We start from the raw sequence: 6,845 nt of genomic DNA on the forward strand, positions 1-6,845 counted from the left end.
CTGCAGCAAAAACATTATTTTTGTCATTTTTCATGTTTTTCATTATAGTTATTCATAATAGTTTACTATTTATATTAGTATTAAATGATTGTGATATAATTAAGATCATCAGTAATAAAATACTATGTTCACTAACACATTCTATTTTCACCAAAAACATTCTGTAAAATGCAAACTTATACATGATGAAAATAATTTTGATTCAATTTAACGATAAGTAAGGCTATAAAATTCATTTCATCATATCAACCCTGAAGAGGGTTGTTCTTTATTGTTACTATGTCGTCATCAGTTTGCAGTCGTACATTGGAGGACGGTCTGGGAATAGGATTCCCAAATGATAACGCATCACTCTGGCAGATTGTGTGGGATTTTTCATACAACAATATGAAAGTTAAAATTATTGAGTAATAATTGCCATCAGCAGTTACATAATCACAATTATGCCACTGTTCAAACGTAGTGCTGCCCGTGACATACATATGCCTATAAATAGAATAGAAGTGAGGAGCTGTCATTGGCTAAATCTACATGGCAACCAGCCAGCCAATCACATTTTAGCTGTATTCTGTTTGAATAGAACGTGTGTGTTTTGAATACAGTACGTAATTTTAAGTGTATGTTATGAATAGCGCATGTTATGTTAAGAAGGGCTCCTCTTCTTGCCCTATATGGGTGACTGGTTGGTGTTGATAGACTCAGCAGGAGTAGGACTCAAAGTTCAAGAAACTGTACCCTTAATAGATGAAGTCTGCTATGGATCTCACAAGAGTCTGATCATACTTTCTAACTTTCTAGAATGTATATATGCCAGATCTTTCATCTAGTTCTCTTGATAGGCTTATCTTCATGTCAGCAGCAAATTTTGTTTGTATTGTGATCAAATTTTAGTCTTAAGGAAGATTTGTCTGAGATATTTTCTGGCAAGTTGAAGACAGACTAAACATTATAGTACAGTAAGGTTGTAGGAATCTCTTTGTGGGCTAAGAAGCCCATGACTGCAATTCTTATTCTTTAAATAGTGAAAAGACAAATGTTGATTCCTTAGAGGCCAGCCATATTTAACTAGGGAAGTTATTACTGTATCATGGTAGAGCACTGTAGGATTTTTATGAAAGAGTTTGTTGTCTGTAAGTCAGCCTCAACATGGCCTAGTCTGCTTTTCCCTTTTTATTGTCTTGGATCCCTTAATATGTGCCATATGTTTTATGGATACCATGAGATAGTCCACATACAAGAGGTCATGTGTCAGGAGGTTTTATGGCTTTGGTAACTACCTGGGAGGTACTGCATAGTACCAGCCCATTCCTGGAGAATTAATGTTGATATTGTTAGTGTTCATTAATAGCTTTTGGTTTACTTTATCAATTCCCTCTCTGTTACTGTTGGGTGCCAGATATAACAGGGTACCCTTGCTTAAGACTGAATCAAAATCAAACCTTCAGCCATGTCTCTGTTCTCAGATTCAAAGTCGGAGGCTTTAACTGAGGAGTTTCAGAAGAATTATTAATGTTAAGGATTGCAAGAGCCCACAGAAAACATTCATTCTAGCAACATCATAGTAGTATATTGCCAAAAGAAATGTGTGAGCAATGGAGCTTGCAGGTCTGACAGTTCACCCATAAGATGAGCTAATCCTTAAGATAGTGGATTGAGTTTCATGTCAATAGTCTAGCCATGCCCCGATGCTAATAAAGTTATATGACATGAACCACAATGCATTGCCTAAATGCACAATACATTTCATGCAAGATATTACATGCATATACAAAATTATAGAAGACTTTATGTGATACGTACTTTGAAAAAGGAAATGTTGTAGGGTTAATGCTGGATGACCATCATATAGGTTCTATGGAGGCCAACTGGGCTTCTGGCTAACAGCAGAGTGCTATATAGCAGTCTATCTATTGAGATCTCTAGTTAAGTGAATTTCTTTCCAGATGCATGACCTGAAAGTGAAGCCTTCCTTCCCAGATGCATAATCAAAGCACTAAATCAGGTAAATCTCAGGTACAATTATAGTTGGCATAAGAATGTCTTTTCTGTTCTAAGGGGTCCACAATAATAAAAGATGTTGCGAGTTCGTGTATAGGTCCACAATAATAAAAGATTTTGCGAGTTCGTGTATAATTTTAAAACTTTACAAAAAGCTTTTGAACCCTTCCCTGGGTTCATCTTCAGTCCAAATGAACGATCTTCAGCGACTCTTGCAGTACAATTATGTAGTTTATTTTTAAATTCACCTACAAGCTTTTTGTAAAGGGTTTTAAAATTATACATGAACTCACAACATTTTTTATTATTGTGGACCCCTTAGAACATTATAGTATACACTTTCGCAATAGAGAGTTTTTCCCAACTAATGTTTTTTTCTATAAAGTGTTCATAAGACAACAAACCTGTTATTTTGTGGAAGCTCAAACTGTTTGTCGGGGATTGGACGAGAAAGATCTAATAAATCTCTGTTAAAAACATGAGGAGAACTACTTGAAGGATCAGCATCAGTCATTTACATACAACAAGAGGATGAATATTGTCAAAAGAAGAATTATATTGCAGCCCTGCTTGCTATCTCAGCTATTGCAGACTCTTCAGGTTACGTTAATGTGGATGCTCTGATCTGTAGATTACTCTGATGAGATAGCTCTATTCTAAAGAATACTTTAATGAGGATGCTGTTTTCTAAAGAATACTTTAATGAGGATACTCTGATTTGCAAAATGACAGGTCACTGAAGACATGCTTCTAAGCAGCGTAGATCTGGGTGGTCCAGACTGTGAAATCTCAGTTGATTCATCTGAGGTGATATCAAAGTATATCCTGGTTATTCAAGGCTACAAGTTTGTTTCAGAACAGGATTATGTTCTTAAAAAGGCTATAGTTTGCCTTCTCTTTGAATACTTTAATGTCACACATCTGCTCTTCAGGCTGTGGAAGCAGGTTGCTGAAATTGGTTAACTCATCAATTTGTGTCTCTGGGATTCAAGACATATCCTTCATGGTGATCAGAGATCACTCAAGATTACAGGTATCAAATACCAGCATGATGACAATCATTAGACATGCAGACCTCAACCCCTTCGCCACCGGCCTGCTGCATTCCTGCAAATGCTTGCATACCGCATGAGACCCCCTGTCGACCGCAAGTATCAATCATTACTTGCTCCCACTAAATTTTATGTTATTCATATTTTTCCTTTATATTCTTATGTGAAAACATTGTGTGTATGGATATCAATGAATATTTTTACCCCATTGTAAAAAAATTACAAAAAATATAGTAAGAATATCGGAAAAAATAGGAATATTTAGTGGAAAAAGTAATTGCAGAAGTAGGAACTGTTATAAAGTAGTAGAAATAGTAGTAAAGTAATAGAAATAAAGTAGCAGAAAAAGTAGTAAAGTAGTAGTAAAATAGTAGTAGTGGTAATAGCAGTACTAGTTTTCTTACTGAAACAGCGTATACATCAATGAATGTTTATGGCACTGGTAATAATAATAATAAAACTAATAATAGTAATAATAATAATAAGATAATGATAATAAAAGCAACAGCATCTCGTGACCAATACGTGTATACATATGGGGCAGTTTATTTACCCCCATTATCATCAGCAAGCTATAAAAAACACATCTCATCACGAGTAACAGGCCTCCATAAAAGTCCTTTCACCTTACGCTTTCCTGTTGAGTGAAAGTACTACTCTGCCCGAGCATTCATCCATTCACACAATTTGTCGATTACATCACCACAAAAAAGGAAAAAAAATGCATCACGTAAGCAGGTGAAATCTGGTGTGTAAGCAGGAATCCTATTGCCACCCTCCGTGAATCAAGGGGGGCTGGGTCTGGGCGCAAGTCACAAGATGGATCAGTTATGAACCGCCAGCCTTCATCGACAAGAGGTTCAATGTCTTCCAAGCACTCTTTGTCACTGTCAACCTCTAAGAAATTATCACTATAATCATCATCTGATAGATTTGGCAGGTACTCTGACCCTGACTCTGAAACACTATCATCTGACATGATACTGAAAAAAAAAACTAAAATAACTGCAATCAAAAGGGAAAAAGGTTTAGAATTCAAATCTACATGGTGTACGGACAAAATTGTAATCATCCTTCTCAGATAATAGCCTGAGGGGCACTGACATATGTTGGCCAGTACCCCTCCTAATATCCCATATGAAAATGATGTCACGACGTCCATCGGACGCTCATTGGTTAGAATGAATTGTGGGTGGAGCTTCAGCTCCTCTCTCGTACACAATACTGTGTCTGGAAACCATCCAAGCTGAAGATTACGCTTTGCTTTTCGAGGAGGTATGAAAGACGTACACGCATACGTCCCGGTCTTTTATTACTGTACTGTAAAAGACGTACATGTGTACGTCCCAGTGCTGAAGGGGTTAAAGCTCAAGTGTCACATGCATAATACTTAGCTTTTTGACTTTTGGAAAATTTTAGGTTAATCATACAAAGAAAATTATTTGACGTCACATGTATTCAAATACTATCCTCATCCTAACAATTGATTCTGCATTTTTTGTTTCACAGGTAGGGGAAATTAATGAATGCTACCTTAGTTTGGTAAGAATTCCACCTTTTGAGGGAATTCTTACCATCTACAATAACTACTGTATTCATTGTTTTCAATTTGGCTCTGGTAGCTTCACCTAGATTATAATATCTTTCGTATAGTAATAGGTTTGTTTGTTAATTAATGTACGTATATGCATACTTGTGGCTGAAATATTTTTATTATAAAGACTTCAATCCCCACAAAATGGTCTGTAAGCTTGATAAATGTTAGTAGTTATACAGGTATCACATACATGTGACATTCTTAACATTTGTTTTTGAACTAATAGTCTGAAAAATTATTGCAAGTCATAAACACAAGTTTTTGGGAGTTTAACTTAAATTTTATTTATTACCTGTACTTTGTCTTATGAAATGGCATGTCAGCTAAAATTATATGAAAGCCAGACCTCATTTCAGTAAAGCTGAGCTGGAGTTAGTAAATATTACAGTTTTGAGTTCACGTAGTTTAAATTTGCGTGGACAGTTATGTGGACAACAGCAGTTTGTAATTCTTCACAGAAAGTAATGTTAAATTTTATTTTTTATGCATAAAACATTTATACCATTAAAATCAGTTTGCTAAAGTATCAGTAGCAAAAGAGTATTTGAATTGTTTCTTAAGCTTTACAACTATGTACATCTTACATAATTTTTAGATAACATGATTCCATATGATACTTTAGGTATCTAATTATTCCTTTTATGCAGAAAGATTAATTTAAGGAAAATTATAATTTTTTTTGTACGCAAATGGAACTGAATACCCACATAATTCTAAAACACCAAAATGATAACTAGATACTAAAGGTTAGGGACTAAGAAACATTAAAGTAAAGGTTGAAGAACAAGACCGAGAACTGTTCAAAGTTAGTAGTTACTGTAAAGATGTACGAAATTAAAAGCAGCAGTTAGAAAGGAATTGAGTATAGAACATACAATGCAGATTTTATGTCAAATAATAGTCTATCCTTCATCTTTAGTTTGCAGCACAAGACATTGATCCTTTGTTTTAGCTGACATTTCTGGAGAAGATTTGGAAGTTTCAAAATTCATTAAGAATTAGCAGTATAACAACCCATTGTTTCTTCCATTTATTCATAAGGTTCTTAAATCTAGCCACTAGCAATAGCTTCATATCAAGCATATGATGTATGTTTTTGTTACCTTTTGAAAATACTGAGTATGGATTGCAATAGGTTTTTATATTATATATTGAATATAAAGAAATTTTCTTTGTAAATAGCTCTTGTAAATTATTGTAAATATGGTACGTATATGGAAATTAAAAAATTCCCTGGATAGTGCTGTCTTAATAACCATACAAAAATAGACTCTGTACATACAGTTTTTCACTAATGGCATTTTGTGATTCCAAATGAAATGGAAGTCACTCGGAGCACAGTCCTCAATAATAAAAAAGTTTATTAAATCAATGTAATTTCTTTTATTTCAAGTCGTTTCCAAGATTAAGAGGTTGCAAAATCCTTAGGGATGTGAATACAGCACTTACTCATTTTATTTGGAGTGTTTAACATTCTTTGCAAATTGAGAGAAGCCAGCCAGCATGCACTAGATCTAGTGGCAAAACTGTTTGGAGAAAAGGGAGAAAATATTGACCTTCAATAATTCAAAAAGAATTATTCCACATAAGTCAGTGAAGTGCAAAGGATACCTCTCCTTGTTGTTCATATACAGTATATTATGTTCAAGACTACGTCTGGATTGTGGAGGACACTGCCAAGACAGCTCTGTGTTGTGTTCTAAATTTATTGACAAGGAAGTATTATTTGATACAGTGAATGGCAGTAGACTCCCAAGCATTCTTCAAGGAATTATGCAAAGGACATTTCCAAGATATCTCCATCTTTCATCATAATGTCAATGTCATCTACTTATGGAACTGGCATAATTAGATCTAGTTTCAATGTTACACCAAGGTTCAATTGTGTAGCAGTACAGAATGTACCAGACTTATTTGTAATCTTACTTTTGTATGCAATTTCAGTGTTTGATTTCAACCTTATTCAACCTGTGTATTGTTTGATTTGCCATTTTCAGTCTCAAAATTCCATCTCAAGAGAACCTGTTTTGGGTACTATTGTTTGTAAATATTTGAAAGATTTAGTCTTTAATCCTTTCTCCATTTAATGTTATGTCATCCCGTTTTGCATATTGTTCCCATTACTCCAGTTTTTCTTTGATGTGTAGCAAGTCCCATCTCACTAGATATACGATGTAATATGTTTAGTAAGCTATGCA

General features: G+C 34.6%; 1 protein-coding gene across 8 annotated transcripts in view; it reads left to right on the forward strand.

Moving 5' to 3' along the window:
- Positions 1 to 5,887, forward strand: part of LOC135200850 (C-signal-like) — a 45,911-nt gene extending 40,024 nt beyond the window's left edge. For 4 of the 8 annotated variants that reach the window (XM_064229554.1, XM_064229551.1, XM_064229553.1 and 1 more), the window contains exon 8: positions 1,944 to 5,887. The gene's annotated coding sequence lies outside the window, so the exon portion shown is untranslated. Of the gene's footprint in view, positions 1 to 292; positions 1,921 to 1,943 lie in introns of those variants that run through there. The other 4 variants (XR_010311382.1, XR_010311381.1, XR_010311383.1 and 1 more) reach the window with 4 other exon arrangements.
- The last annotated feature ends 958 nt before the right edge of the window (positions 5,888 to 6,845 follow it).

The sequence above is a fragment of the Macrobrachium nipponense genome, chromosome 27, assembly GCF_015104395.2.
Source record: "Macrobrachium nipponense isolate FS-2020 chromosome 27, ASM1510439v2, whole genome shotgun sequence".
Classification (NCBI taxonomy): Eukaryota; Metazoa; Arthropoda; class Malacostraca; order Decapoda; family Palaemonidae; genus Macrobrachium; species Macrobrachium nipponense.